The 16,287-nt window shown below is 41.4% G+C and overlaps 1 protein-coding gene and 1 pseudogene across 1 annotated transcript in view; both read left to right on the forward strand.

Annotated features, from left to right (window-relative positions):
- The first annotated feature begins 456 nt into the window (after positions 1-456).
- Positions 457-513, forward strand: LOC119528334 (annotated as a pseudogene).
- A 14,889-nt stretch (positions 514-15,402) lies between these two features.
- HIVEP3 (HIVEP zinc finger 3) overlaps positions 15,403-16,287 on the forward strand; it is a 508,675-nt gene continuing 507,790 nt past the window's right edge. The window contains exon 1 of the mRNA XM_037827530.1: positions 15,403-15,500. The gene's annotated coding sequence lies outside the window, so the exon portion shown is untranslated. The remainder of the gene's footprint in view (positions 15,501-16,287) is intronic.

A 16,287-nucleotide genomic window follows, 5' to 3' on the forward strand; every position in this document is an offset into this window, starting at 1 on the left:
AGTTAGTTAATTAATTTGTTAATTAATTCTGCAGTTGAGGCTGGGTTGAGCCTCCCTTCTTGCCCTCAGCAGATTGCTGTTTTTTGGTTTTTTTTTTCCCCCCTTTCAGGGAGCCGGCAGCAAGACAGTCTGTGAGGTCTGGGTGGGGAGGGGCACCAGATCCCTGGTCCGGGGAACTTACAATGTTCGCTGCAATCTCAGCTTTTCCTCCAATTCCAAACTTGTGTCCAATGTGTGACTGGTTACTGGAGACCCCAAAAACACTGTTTCATATAGTTCTTGGGTAATTGCCAGCTGCTCTACAGGAGAGATGAAATTTTGCTCGTCACCACTCCGCCATCTTGCCCCGCCTCTCCTAAAAATGATACCATTTATATAGCATCAAAAACATTCAAATTCTTAGGAATAAATGTAATAAAGATACACGAGATCTCTATACTGAAACCAAGAAGACATTATTGTTACAGCTCTTTTAGAATTTGTCTAGCTTCTGGCTTCAGCTGGAAAACCCTAAAAAAAAAAAAAGACGACATTATTGAGAGAAGTAAAAAAAAGTCTTAAGTAGATGGAGGGATATAGGGATATATAGTGTTCATATTCTGGTTGACTAAATATTGTAAAGATGTCAGTTTTCCCCAAATTGATTCTCTCAGTTCAGTGAAAAACCATTCAAAATTCCAGCAGGATTTTAAATAGACATCAACAAACCTTGTATGGAAAAGAAAACGGCCAAGAGTTATCAAGACAATTGTGAAGAATTAAAACAAAGAAGGGATAACTTACAGTACCAGGTATGGAGACTTATTGTAGAGCTATAGAAGTTAAAACTGTGTTTTTGGAGCTAGAATAGATAAATGGCCCAATGCACCTGATTAGAGAGTCTAGAAAGAGACCCAGCTAATCGCCTGATTACAACATATATGGTCACCTGATTTATAGCAAAGATGACACTGAAATGCAGTTGAGGGATGTCTTTTCAATAAGTGGTGCAGGGTCAATTTAGTAACCATATGGAAAAAAAAAATGATCCTTGATCTCTTCCTCAGCCATTCACAAAAATCAATTTCAGCTGTATTGTTAGTCTAAATAAAGCTCTTAGAAGAAAACTTAAGAGAATATTTGTGTAACTTTAGAATAGGCAAACATTTCTTAAGATACAAATGCACTAACTATAAAGGAAAATGGTGATGAACTAGATTAAATTAAAATCAAGAACTTCCGATGATGAAAAGATACCATTAGAATGAAAGGGCAAACCACAGAATAGGGAAAGCTATTATTAAGAACTACAAATAAATAGACAGAGAAAGGCAGATAACCCAATAGAAAAATGGCCCAAAACTTGAACACTTCATACAAGAGGATAGTCAAATGGTCAATAAATATATTAGAAGGTACTCCATTTCACTTGTTCTCAGGTAAATGCAAATTAAAACCACAATGAGCTATCTTTATATATCTACTAGAATGGCTTAAATTAAGAACCTATTTAGGCAAAACCCAGAGGGGTGGTATGATTCCTGGTGCCCATCCCTAGCACGCTGTGGAGCATTAAATTAGTAATGGCTTTATGTCCTGTTGAAGCAGATCAGGTATGATGGCCTGGGGCATGGAACATGATTCTGGAAAGGGCAAGGAAGTCTTGGAAGTTGCCTTAGAGAGCAGCTGAGGAGGCCTTGTGGTTGGGAGCATTCTGAGTTATAGCAGTCCAAGCCTAGGAGATCCCAGTGGCTCAAGGCCACATACTTCAAAACCCAACCAGCACCACCACTGAAACAAAGAAACTTCCTTTTCTAGGGGAAAGAGGAGGTGTGGGTGGAGGGGGGGGGAGGGGGTAACTGAGGACCAGGTGACTCTGCCACTGGGGCCTCGGTACACACTGTGAGAGGCCCTGAGATTTAGTCTTAACTCTGGGGAGATGGGGCTGGAGGAAAAACCCTGAATTGCCTGGAATTAAGTCTATGCAAATGGAGGATTTAAATATAAATTAAAGTGCTAGAAAAAAGTAAAGTTGTATTCCTTACCTGAGTTTGAGAACTGAGAATTGTCCCCATTATAAGGAGAAGAGAAGAGATTCGGGTTTATTTCTTTGCTTTGGTGGTAGTGTTGTTTAGGTTTGATTTGATTGGCCCATGAGCCTCAGGGATTTCTTTAATTATGCTATATGGAAGCGGTCTCACTTTCTCCAGCTTTGCTCTTTGTGGAGCTTCTTGTCACCAGCAGCATGCAGGGCAGAGTGCAGGCCTGGCAGTCACAGATGTGTTTTGAGTTGCATCTTTAGATGAGTAGAGTAGGGGCAGATGAAAGAAGCACATAGGGACTTTCTGGACATAACTACTCAGGAACCTTGCCCAGAACTCACTCAAAGCTAATGCTAACTAACCCAAGAAATGCAAATAGAAAGCCAACAATCTTTTTTAATGTAATCAATTTGAGGGAACATGCTTATTACTGACTTGCATTAATTCAAGAGTTGGTTAAGTAATTTTCAGACCTAAATTTATCATTGATTCAGAGAATTTCAAGTTAATTTTGGAAATTACCTAGGAATTTCAGCTCTCCCAGGGCCTAGAAACTTCACTTGAGTTGATGTCATGACAAAACAAGCTCATGGAAATGAGAGGACAGAATGGCTTCTCTAAGCATACTCTATAGGAAGCTGTTCCTTTGTAGCAGTTATAGGTTCTCCTTGAAGCTCAGGATATGGGTGTTTTTGGTTGACCTTTGGTAGTGGGACTCACAAGCACCTACAAATGGCCCTGTCCTCTGTTCTCCCACTATTATTACAGACTTTGCTGGCCTTTGCTATAAAACCTAATCAATTCATTCCCTTTCTCCCTTTCTCTGCCTCTTCCTTTTTGCCTTTCTGCTCATGCTTTGCATACTTTGCTAATTTCCTTGCTCTGTGCAGGGACTGTTTTTCTTCTCCTGCCTGAACTCTCACCATTTGCACTTGGTCCCTTTCTTTCCTTGTGAGGTGAGCATCCTTGCTCAAGTGCAACTCTGTTGTTGTTTTGTAGTAAGCCTTTTTCTTTCCACCTCTCAGACTCTCCACCAGCTGGGAAGGAACATGTATCTACTCTTCAGGAAATGCTTTCCTTTGGGTGGAAAAGGACTGGCTTCCTGGCAGTGCCAGAATGAAGATCCCTCTCTGATGGAAACAAACAAAATCCCTTTATCTGTGAAACTTCCTGTTTCCTTCACTGAAAGCAGTGCTTCTCATATACGGGGCATTATGCCAGGGGCGTATGAAATCAGAGGATTAACTGGGCACATCTTTCTGGATACCACTTGAAATTTTGGGGGAGAATTGTTTTGAATTTTTGTTCTTCATAAAAGTTATTGTCACATATGGGTGGAGGAGTATTATGGAGGGCAAAATAAAATTCACATGGTATTTCAAGATTATGCCAGCAATGTAAAAATTTCTTGCTTCTTAGGTTAGCTGCTTTGAGTTATGTTTTCAAAATTCCTGTGGTGTCTTTCCTCTCCTCTGCTGTTAGGAGATAATTCAGTAGAGAATTTTGAGCAGCACTTAAAGCATTCCCTGAAAGTTATAGTCTGCTACAGGTTTGACCTAGTGAATTTGGCATCCTGGGCTGATTTAATGAACTCAGACAAAATTTTGAAATATTAATAGAAGATTTTCTCCTCTCCATCCCTTAAAGTTTTCCCCACGTCTTTCCCCTTATTCTGTTATTCATTTATTGCCTGGGGGCATTTGGATTGTTGTAACAGGAATATAAAGATAAAGAAACCATCAAGGCTCCTATTGAGATTTTAAATTATATATATTTTAAAAATTCATAGCAGAGACAAACAAGACTTTTTGATTTGTAAGAGTTGGAGTTTGAACATCAAAAGCAAATCTTTGAAGGAATCAAGATATAGAGTTATGCCATAAACAAAAGATTGGAAATATATTTCATGAAATCTAAGATGTCACCAATTTGGAGGCACATCCCAGTTTAAGAGCTGGCTACATGTAAGGAAATGTACACTTTAAAATTAATAAAATATGACAGAGCGGATGAAGAGCAAAGGAACCTGGTTGTATAAACTAGCTAAAGATAACCTAAGCTAAAGACAGGGAAGGATCAGAGGAGATGTGCTAATGCTTATGTTCTAGTGGGTTCATTTAAAGATATCCAGTGTCCCACCTCTTTGCAGTGGGATGAGCTTTGATGGTGGAGTGAGGCAAATCCAGAGCAGGAACATGCCTACTTCACATCCCATTTCCACTGTTGCCCAGGGTGAAACCTTGTAAAGATGTTCTTGTGTCAGCATGGTACAGCACCATCAAAAGTACACAAGGGCAGAGACTAGAGAGTAGCAAAGGAGAGTGTCCAAAACTCCTGCACTTTAAGATAGTTTTGAAGTAGCAGGGAAGCGTGGAGAGACTGAGAGCAAGCAAGCCACAAATCCGAAAGAGCCTGTGATTGAGATAAAAAAATTCAGCGTGACCCCTCTGGACCTAATGCTTGGTGGTCAGCATGAAGTCCATGGACATCAGTGGAGGATTTGGTGGGAATAGAGGCTAATGACTAAAGACAAGGTGGGAGGAAGGCAAGTATAATGGAGGCCAGGCCAGGATTACCATTATTCAAGCACCAAGTCCCCAAATACCTGAGTCATATTTTATAGTCTTGGCATAAAGGGTGATAGTGGTGTGATATCTTGACTTGACCAAGTTTGAGCTTAAAATGTTTAATTTTACCCAGAAGTGACTGAGTTTACCTGGAAATAACCTAGATTATATTTATGACTTTGGAGGGAATAGGGGGTCAAATCAGAAATTAATTCCAGTGTGCTATTTGAATATGTTATGGACTTCAGAAGAGCCATGATATTTTAATCCAAACTTATTGGATAGAACCTTTTGATTGAACGTTTCCATGCAGATGTGACCCACCCAACTGTAGGTGAGAACTTTTGATTAGATTATTTCTATGGAGGTGTGAACCCACCCATTCAGGGTGGGCCTTGATTAGTTAAGTGGAGTTCTTTAAGAGAGCTCCAGAGAGAAGGAGCTCAGAGAAGCTGAGAGAGACATTTTGGAGAGAAGCTACAGTATGTAATCCAGAGTTTGCTCCCAGGAGAAGCTAAGAACCGATACAAACCCAGACGCTTGGAGACGCAGGGATATGCAGACAGAAGGATGTTTGGAGACGCTAAGCCAAGAGATGAAGCCCAGAGTTGCCCTGGAGAAGCTAAGAGAGGACTCCCAGATGCTTAGAGAGAAACACCCCAGGAGAACCCAGAAGAAAGCTGAGAGAAGCTAAGAGAAACAGAAGCCCAGAGACATTTTGGAGACAGCCATTTTGAAATGCAAACTGGGAGCAAAGGACCAGCAGATGCTTGCCATGTGCCTTCCCAGCTGACAGAAGTGTTCTGATGCCATTGGCCTTCCTTCAGTGAAGGTATCCTCTTGTTGATGCCTTAGTTTGGATACTCTTATGGCTTTAGATCTATAAATTTATAACCTAATAAATCCCCTTTATAAAAGCCTATCCATTTTTGGTACTTTGTATAACGGCAGCTTTGGTAAACTGGAACATCTGGTTAGAGAGAAAATGAACTGGACTTTATACATTTTAGTCTAGACTTTAGAAATTTTAGCCAGTTTATCAATTTTTACTTCTAACCCATTACCATCCCTATCATATGGTTTTCACTTGAACCAATGACAATTGTTTGTCTTATTCATTTCCCCCTTAGTTTCCTAACCTGTTTTGGGTTGCAAACCACTTGAGAATTTTATGAAAGCTATGACTGCTTTCCCTAGAAAAATCCACACATGCACATTCATATCACATTTGTCATACAATTTCAGGGTTTTCCTAGATGCTCTGAAACTCCTTACATTTTCAAAAATGGCAGGGAAAGTTTGTGTTAATAGAAATATATTAAGGATTCTGGTTCAAGTTGACAGACTCAGAATATTCATTTGCCTACCTTGTCTTCCTAGAACTCACTGAAATGACAGTAAAGATATGTAGAAATAATCAAATCCATAACAGCTCTGAAAACAAGAGGGAGTTTTGTGGGTAGACAAGAGATTTTGTCAAATTTCTGGAAGGTGGAAATTACATAGATTTGCATTCTGTTATTTCAAGGTTGTAATACGCAGTAGGACACCACAACCTAGAACTCAAATGGGAGATTATATTGGAAGTGGGACACTTTCTTCAGATAGACTCCAAGAATTGCCACATAGAGAGAGTAAGAGTGAGCTTTGGGGAAGGAGTCTGGGTGGTTAACTGGAGAGATGCCCTCAGAACATACGGGCTAGGCAGTTCATTCCTTTCTTGCATGTGTATAGAGTAGCTTGAATTCCAATAATTGTTTTCTAAACTTGTGAAAGATTTGTGGAGAGAGAGCCCAAGATTTAGAATTGGGACTAGGAAGCAAGGCAGAGTCACACTTGGAGGTATACCCATAAAATAAAAAAGAAAGCCTGAGGTAGAGCCAGAGAGTAAAAATGGAGAGTCATCTGAGGCTCAGAGGTAAATGCATTTAAGTGTCCTACTCTACTTTGGCATTTGTAGGGTTTCAAATCTACTTGCCTGTACCCTATCCATATATACCAAAGAGAAGGACCTCTCCCCACAAAGGCTATGATCTGCCCTCACGTTCAGAGCAAAAAGACTTCCCTAATTGCAAAGGAAACCCACATGAGCTACCTATATTAATTTACAAAGTCCTTCATCAGTAATCAACTAAGGACCACCAGATGTCTGAGGGAAATCAAAAACATAAAAGAGAAAGATCAAGATAAAGAAACAAGTCATCTCAGAGTATATGGAGATAATAAAAGTAATAGAGATTTTCACAGAGATAAAAAATAACATGCTACCATGAAAATGATGTAGTTAGAAGACACGAAAGAAGTCTCAGAAATTAAAAATGTGGTTGTTGAAATTTTTAAAAATACAGTAAAATTTCTGAATTACAGAAATGGTGCTGATAAATTCCACATGTGTGAACAGGAAGATTAAATTGAGAAAATCTTTCAGAGTCTAATACCAAAAAATGGTGAGTATAAGAGATATGTAAAAAGACAATAGAGATAGTTTGAGAAGGTCCAATATCTGTTTAATAGATACAAAGGAAATATTCAAAGAAATAAGAGTAAAATTTCTCTGAACTAAGGAATGAATCAAATTCTTCATTTATATGGGCTCCACTCAGTGCCAAGTAGGACAAATGAGGAAAGATTCAAACCCATACATATTCTGATGAAATGTCAACAGTCTAGGCATAAAACCTCTCAACAAGAGAAAAAAGAAGATTATTTATGAAGAAATGAGAAATAGGTTTACATATTACTTATCATCAACAGTGGGTGCTAGTAGACAATGGAATAATGTCTTACTTTTCCATGCTACTATGACAAATATCACATGATGGTTTGGCTTAAACAATGGGAATTTATTGTCTCACAGTTTTGGAGGTTAGAAGGCTTGCTTCCCCCTGGGGTCAGTAGCATTCTGGTGCTGGCTTGCTGGCAATCCTTGGGTTTCCTTGGTTTTCCCATCACATGGTGATGTAGATTCTCTTGTGGATTCCTGCTGACATCTTGCTTCCAGCACCTCCCTGAGGCTTTCTCTTTATGACGCTTTCAGTAGTCTGGATTAAGACCCCCTTTCATTTGGTTGGGCCATATCTTAAAAACAACCTCTTCAAGAGGGCCTCTTTGCAATGGGATCACACAAGGATGTGGATTAAGATTTAGAACGTGACTCAGTTGGGATATATAATACAGCTTACCACAAATGCTTTCAAAGTTCTAAGAGAAGATAAACCCAAGATTCTATATTAATTAGATTCTGTATTAATTAGGACACTTTTGGCTGCAAGGAACAGAAAACCAATGCTGTAGTGGCTTAAACAAGAAGAAAATGTATTATTATCTCACATTATATGAAATTCAGAGGTAAGGCATGTCCAGGATTGATAAATTCACCAGCTCAGTAATGCTGAGTAATAATCAAGGTTCCTGCTGTGCTATCCTTAGCTTGTTGGTTCCACTCTAGTGACAAGATGTCCAGAGAAGTTCCAGTCACCTCATCCAGAAGGAAGCTGGGAATATCTCTTATTCAGAAGCCCCATCAGACCTTCCTTCATGTTTTATTGACCAAATCATATCCCATGCTTGTTCCTAAGCCAATACTGGAAGGATAATGAATTAGATCAGTCAGGAGCAAACCCCTGTGAGCACACGGATGAGGAGAATACCTGTACAAAATCAGATGCTATTATGAGAAGTATGGGGGTGGGGAATGATGGGTCTGGTAAAAGCTGGTGGTATCTGCTCTACCAGCCATGTGATCAATTAAATGTAAGAGTAAAATAAACACTTTTTCAGAATGCAAGGACTCAGGAAGTTTACTGCCCATTTAGCCTTTCCAAAAAGTAAAAATTACTGAAGGATATTCTTCAGCCAAACGATATAAGTGATCAAGAAATGAAAATATTGGATCCAAGAAACCATGCTAATAACAGCAAGTAGGGCAAAGAAAAGAAATCCCAGTATAACAGCTGTGGAGCTGACTGGTAACAGAATAAGAAGCCAAGAATGTCTTCAAGAAAATAGTGGATTCCATTACACAACCTGTATAGTTAAGAACTTCTAACAAACTGATGCTGATGTATGTACCTTTTCTTTTTTTTTTTCTTAATAGAAACACTGGGGAAAATATAAAGCATACAAGAAAGTTATAGTCTAAATATGAAGCAAACCAAAATAGTCTTGGTTCTCAGCAACTGAGGAAGAGAAGAAATAGAGAGCCATTTGCTCTTTGCTCTTGAAACTTTCTTCTCAAGTGGCACAGACTTCATGACAGAGAACCACATTTCCTTCTTTAGGTGCAATCACAATTCATGGTCCTGCACTATTAATCATAATATTTTCAATGTAATTTACTAGTTTTTAATGTTTGAGAATTGACTTAAATATGAAGCATGGAAAACATAATTATAATTACATAATAGAATGTAAGATTATCAACTTTGGCCATATTTGGAGAGAAGGAAGCAAAGTAGAGGCAAATATAGGTAAGTCTCCCACAGTGGGAGTTAACAAATAGTGTTTATAATGAATAAATCAAGAAATAGAGATGTGAGCATATTAGTTACGGAGGAACCTTTGGAAGAACTAAAAAGCTGCATGGCTCCTGCCCTCCTTGCTGCCGCCTTCCTGCCTGCCACCCGGTAACCTCCTGGCCCTCTGCTCTGATCAGAAGCGTCCCCATCGTGCAGATGTCGTTTCCTCAGTAGAACTCTCCTCTGTAAGCAAGCTTGCCCTGTATGCGAGGGTGAAGTTCTAGAGATGTAGAAAGTCAGTATTGCCCTCAAAAGTCCCTCAAATTTCCCATCAGAAAGAATATACACTATTTACCTGCAGTGCTGGAAATGTTGCTATCTCTCAATAAGCTTAAGAAAGCTGGTCTTTATAAGCTCAGTTGCTGCTCTTTGGCTAGGCACTAGATGAAATACTTGGCTTGTGTATATGGGCCATGTTCTACCAAAAAAAAAGTGTCTCAATCCCCAGAATCCTGCTTGTAGTGGTGAAGTGCTTATACTTGGAGAGAACTGCTGTAACTGAGCCTGGTGAAGAGAACAGCAGGTTCATATCTTCTACATCATGATCACTTGAGGGCATGTGCTTTTGGAATGAAGTGCCACATGCACATACAGTTGGTCACACTTTAAAATCTCTCTCTCTCTCCATTGTGGTGGAGAGAGACTATTCCAGGCACTCTTAAAGACAAAACAGACTGCTTTCAGTGAAATTTACTTTCTAGTGGGGGGAGACGTACAGAAAACACTATATAGCTATATATTATTTTAAGTAAATTATATAGTGCTTTAGAAGGAGATAAAAACTTTGGAAAAAATAAAGCAGGGGTAAGGGGAGTCAGGGGTGCAGGGTAGGCCTCACTGAGAAGGTGATGTTTGAGCGAAGTCCTGTACGGGTTGGGGGACAGTGTTTCAGACAGGGTGAATAGCCAGGGCGAAGGCCCTGAGGTGGGGGTGTTAGAACAGAGAGGAGGCCAGTTGGAGTTTTCAGTTCTCTCTGAAACAGATACTGACATTTCAAAGTAAAGGCTCTAGAACCATGTGACAGATATTCCTGCAGATAAATCCAATATTTGAAACAAATACAAATGAGTCACCATTGCAGCATATCAGGTTCACCTGAAGGACTTGTTGAAAAACAGGTGTCTGGGCTCCACCCCCAGAGTTTCTGATTCAGTAGGTCAGGGAGGGCCCTGAGAATTTGCATTTTTAACAAGTTCCCAGGTGATGCTAATGATTTGCTTTGGAATCAGGCTTTGAGAACTACTACTCCGTAGACAATGGAATTTCTCTAATAGTGATTTCTGAAGTGTTTTTAAAGTATACTTTACTGATAGCTTGTTTAGGCACATATTTTTTACATAAATAACTTGTATTCCTCAATAGTTCATATAATTGAACATTGGGGAGCTTAAGGGCCCTTCCAGCCCTTTGCTTTTCAGGTACTTTAGTCCCGTTTTTACTAATGAGGCAGTTGAGACCCAAAGATGTTGCAGCTTGCCCAAATTACGTATTAAATATTAAGTTTTCTAAAAGATGCTGATAAGTGAAAGTTATGAAAATAAAGCTTTTCCTTGTTTCTAGACACACTGGACATGCAAATCTACTTAGATCCTGTTTTTATTTGGAGGAGGCTGATTTTGGTTTGAACTGAGAAACCAAACTCTTGAGCCCCCCATTACTTCTTTGCTACATTTATAGGCCTAGAAGGCCCTTCTGGACTCAGCCTGCTTTGAACTCATGTGCTTCTGATTTCTTAGCTCTCTGATTTGTTTCCTTGGTTCGTGCTTCTGATTTCTTAGCTCTCTGATTTGTTTCCTTGGTTCATTTTCTTCTCCTCTTTCCTCCTCCCTTATGCCTGGGACTGCTCAGTCACCCAGCTGCTGTCCTTCTCTGAGAAGGAGGATTTGCTGGGAGATCTGGCACAGAGGCCTGTGTCCTCCTTGCCTTTCTCGGCAGTGGCAGTTTGGAGGGTGACCCACAACGGGAAATGCCTTGTCACTCCACCTGGATTTAGTACTTAACCTGAGACACTCACATTGATTTGTTCCTTTTTTTGGTGGCAGGATTCGTGAGACAAGAAACTATACACTTAACAGCAGCTTAGTTGAGGTAAAATCTGAAGCCGATATCCTACCCAAAGGCATGTCTGAAGTTTTCTTCTTTACTCTCAAGATGATGAGAGTAAATTTTTTTTTTCTCTAAAAAGGCATTTCCCATTGAATTTGTCCTGTTACCTCCCCACACCTTAGTTTCTTTGTCAGCAAAATGGGGAATGTGATCCTTCTTTATAAAGGAGACCTTTGGAGGTTCTTGAGTTCAATGGCCTGGTTCTCTGCCAATCCGGCTGCCTCCTGGGAAGGGCAAAATTTTGGGTTCTGTGCCAGGAAGGAGTGCCTGAAGGACTTGTTTCCCAAAGCAGTTTATCTTTCGTCTCCACTGCCCTCCTTTCTAGCTTGACTGGCATTAGTGTGTGTGTGGATGAGGACCCTTTTGGTGAATCAAGGACAGGGTCCTTCACAAACAGGCCCAGGAAACAACAAGGACTTATTTATAGTATGTTTTTTTTGTTTTGTTTTTCATTTCTATGATATTCTTTTCAGAAGCCAGCTTTTAAATTTTAATTTCTATATAGATAGATCCCTAATATTTTTTTTAAAAATTAGCTTTGTAGTTACAAAACAAAAACCAATCAGAAATCTTTGGAAGGCAATATTGAATGATGCTATCAAAATTTGCAATATCATATTAGGATTTGAGTAAGTCTTTCTCATCCTCACTGCCTGCCAAGCATGGGTAGGCGAAGTGCCAGAAGCCTTTATCCTCTGGACCTTGCCCCTGGTGAAAGGGGGATACCTCTCACCACTCAGTCTGCTCAATCTGCTGTTTGCTCACATGGACAGTTGAGTGGGGGAACCTAGAGCTGAGATGACATCTGGGCTGCAGACTTGAATGTAGGAGAGTAGCAGCTGCCTTGCTCCTCTTAAAACCCTTAGGGTATGTCTGACCCGGCCGTGGAGGTGGTTCATGGGATCTGGAGCCCCCTAATCCATAGCAGGCCCCACTGGATCAGTGGTCAATGATGGTGGCACATTAGAATCACTTGGTGCCCAGGCTCCACCCCTGAAAATGCTGATTTAATTGATTGGGGTCTGGGAACCTATATTTAAAAGCACCCCAGATGATTCTTAAATATAGCCAGAGTTGAGAATCACTGCTCTAGGTGCACAGTGCTTAACGGAGAACTGCCTGCCTCTGAGTCTGCTTGCACAGATTATCTCTCAGGCCAGTCTTTCCTGGCACCTGGGCAGGTAGAGGGATTTTCCAGCAAGTGAGGCTGTCACATGGGCAGAAGAGTGAAACTTCCTGGCCTGGTGCTGTCTGTCACTCCTTCATGGCTGACACAGCTGCAGGAGGCTGGGCCTGTGAGATGCCGGGGGAGGTGACAAGGCCCCTCTTGTTACCTTTACTGTGGGGCCATCTGGGTCTGTCTCACTGAGGCTGTGTTCTGAAGGTGTCTGTTGATTGGAGCTGCAGTGGGTGGCAGGGGAGGAGGAGGTAATTTGGTACTGCCTTGGCTTGAGGTTCCCTGCGTCAACAGGCCGTGCCCAGACAGTTGCTGATTGTCGCATTATGTGCCTGATGCTTTTCTTTTTCTCCCTCCCTTCCTTCCTTCCTAGACCTAATGCTTCTAAAGAGTACTGGCAGTCAAGCAGAAAAGTGTGAGTTTAAGGCATGTTTAAACAGGGAGGACACCTTTTGCAATTTGGCTGTTTTCAGTGCTTATGTGCAGAAGCATAGGCCTCCACCAATCAGAAGGGACACAGGCCCCAGTGCTGGATTAGGGTCTTGTAGGGCCCCTGCTGGGCCAGGGTTACACCTCTAGGTGATGGACTCTGGGGTAGTTCTGGGGCTCTTTGGAGAGGGCCCAGGGAAGCTGGGGCAGTGGTGGAATGCTCAAGAGACTTAGGCAGTGGCTATTTACCAACCACTACAGAAGTATTTCTATATTTTGCCAACCAGTATGCCTTTATTGGTATATACTCTCCACATAAGGTCTGCTTGTAAAAGACACTAAAATTTCTGACTTAACTGTGACTAATGTGTGGGACAAGTCAGGGCTAGGTAGAAAGCATAGTGAGGGACTGGCTGTGTCTGTCTTGTTGTTGCTGTGACCTCAGTGCCTGGCACATAATAGGCGCTCGGTAAATACTTAATCACCAAACCTCTCTTGCAGCCCTTGTGACTCTCCTAAGAAAAGATGGCCATAGATGTTTTGAAATTGAACAAACACTTATTGAGCATGACAATGTGCCAGATACTGCATTGGGTGTTGTATAGAAAGGTTATCCCCAGACACCAATCTGCCTTGTGGACCCAGCATCTGTGGAAAGGGAGAGGGTATTTTCATACTAGTTGTTCTGGTTTGTTAATGCTGCCATTATGCAAAATACCAGAAATGTATTGGCTTTTATAAAGGGGGTTTATTTGGTTACAAATTTACAGTCCTAAGACCATAAAGGTGTCCAAACTAAGGCATAAACAAGAAGATACCTCTGCTGAAGAATGGTGATGGCATCTAGAACACCTGTCAGCTGGGAAGACACATGACTGGCTTCTGCTGTTCCTTTGCTCCCAGGTTGCATTTCAGAAATAGCTTTCTCCAAAATGTCTCTGGATTTCTCTTAGCTTAGCATCTCCAAATGTCCTTCTGTCTGCATCTCCAAGCATCTCAGTCTCTCCAAAAGTCTCTCTCAGCTGCTCTCTGGGGCATTTTGTCCTCTCCTAGGTTCTCTGGAAAAAACTCTGGGCTAGCTCCTCAAACTGTCAGCAAGTGTCTCTCCAGAAGTCTCTCTCAGCTGCTCTGTGTGTGAGCTGCCTTTAAAGGACTCCAGTAAACTAATCAAGCCCTACCCTGAATGGGTGGGGTCAAATCTCCATGGAAACATTCAATCAAGAGGTTGCACCTAATCAGAAAGATTAATCAGTCGGCCCCCACAAGATTGCATTAAAGCATATGGCCTTTGGGGAGACATAATATATCCAAACTGGCACACCAGTAGAGTATGGTGAGTTTTTAACCTGGGAAGTCAAACTTCTCCACGAACCAGATTGCTCATACCCTCTCTAGACACCGTGTCCCTGTTCCCTACACAGTGTTGGGGCTATGCTGACAGGTTCGTGCTTCTGAGCTGACAGTTCAGTGACTAGATTATTTTATGACATCTGCTTGTTTATTCTGTTGCAGATTTCTTTGTTTCAATGTCGTGTTCATTGCTGTCACTTTTTTTCTGTTCCTTTGCTCACCATACCTTATGATTTATCTTGAGTGGAGGCACAGAGTTTCTGGCCTTGGGGTTAAGAGCACAGACTTTGGAACTAGACTGCTGGAATTCAATTCCAGCTATATCTGTGGGTGTGATCTCCTCCCTCCTCTCTTTTATAGATGAGGAAGCTTTTGGCTTTATAAGGACTCCAGTCATATTGGATTAGGGCCCATCCTGATTCAGTTTGGCCTTCCTCATCTATAAAATGGAAATAATAAGAGGTCCTATTTTGTGGGGTTGTTGCAAGAACTGCTGAATATAAAGCACTTAGAACAGTGCCCAGCACATCCTAAGTGCCATATGAAAGCTTGCTCCATTTATGATCTGATTTAAAATGACCAGATTTCAAAAATGCTAACACAAGACACAAGAGCTGAACCAAGTGACTCTTATACTTGGGGGTGGCAGTGGCAAGTGATTGGATCCTCTGATTCTCTATTTTAGAATTCAGTGACAGCTTTTCCTTTTGAAAGGGTGAAAATCTTTTACTATCTGGAGGGTCTTTTAGGTGCCAGCTGGAACGTTTCTTTAGTGTACCACTGTCTTAGTTTGCCAGGGCTGCTGTAACAAATTACCACAGACTGGTTGGCTTAAACAATAGGAATTTCAGAGTTTTGGAGGCTAGAAGTCCACAATCAAGGTGTCAGCAGAAGCGTGCTGTCTCTGAAGTCTGTAGGGTTCTGGTGGTGGCTTGGTGGCAAACCATAACTCAGTGTCTGCCTCCATCACATGGCCATCTCTCTCCCTGTCTGTCTCCTACTGTCTCCTCCCACTGTGTCAAATGTCCTTTGCTTTATAAGGACTCCAGTCATATTGGATTAGGGCCCACCCTGATTCAGTTTGATCTCATCTTAACTAACAGGATCTTTGAAAGTCCTGTTTACAAATGAGTTCACATTCACAGGACTGAGGGTTAGGACTTGAACATGTATTTGTGGAAGAAACATGATTCAATCTATAACAACTGATCATCATCATATATTGCAGGAGAACTGTCATCCACCTGCAGTCCTTCCTTGGTGGCTGTCTGTGGGGTTGTGATGATGTACCCCCTGTGTTGAGATGGAAGAATTACCTTCAGAGATCTGGGAGGTAAACTGTGATAGTTACAGCTGTTTGCCTCCTCCTCTTCCTTTGGGAAGCTGCTCCCTTACCTCATGTGATCATGGGTGGGCTGTCCTTTAAAGAGCCTTGTACCTCCTCCTGCCCTCACAAGTGGACATATGACCTAGGCTGGGCCAACCATAGTACTATATCCCTCCAGCCACAGGGATTGGCTTAGGGATGGGTATTTGTCCAATCTGGTCCACAAATATGCCTCCCTGGGGCTCTAGGGGGGTAGACTGCCCTCTTTGTTTAGATTAGCAAATTTAAGGATGCTGGCTTTGGGCTGCCAGAAGCTCTCTCTCCTGTGGTAGAGAAAGAGACTGTATAGCAGGAAAGATTGAGGCTAACATTCAAAGAGTATCAGATACAAGCAGAGTAGAGAAAGAGAGACAGAGACATGAGCACCTGATTTGAGCACCTGGATCCAGCCTTACCTGAACCATCTACACATTAAGCTTCTCAACTGAATCCATAAATTCCCATTTTTTTGCTTGAGCTAGTTTGACTTGGGTTTCTGTCAACTGAAGTAGAAACAATCCTGATTAGTATAGTCTAGAAACATTTTATGATGCTAGATTTTCTGGAATGCCCTGATGTGTCCACGTAAGAAAAAGTTGAAAAAGAATGGATCAATTTGCTGCCCATTTGATTCTCTTGATGATTGATGAATGGGTTACTGAGGCATTCTTCTGTGACTTGATCACTACCATCCTCACTGGCTTTCTCAACTCTGTGCCTTCACTTGTATTCCCTCTCTTTGGAATGTCGTTCC

The sequence above is a fragment of the Choloepus didactylus genome, chromosome 2 (assembly GCF_015220235.1).
Source record: "Choloepus didactylus isolate mChoDid1 chromosome 2, mChoDid1.pri, whole genome shotgun sequence".
In the NCBI taxonomy this organism is placed as follows: Eukaryota; Metazoa; Chordata; class Mammalia; order Pilosa; family Megalonychidae; genus Choloepus; species Choloepus didactylus.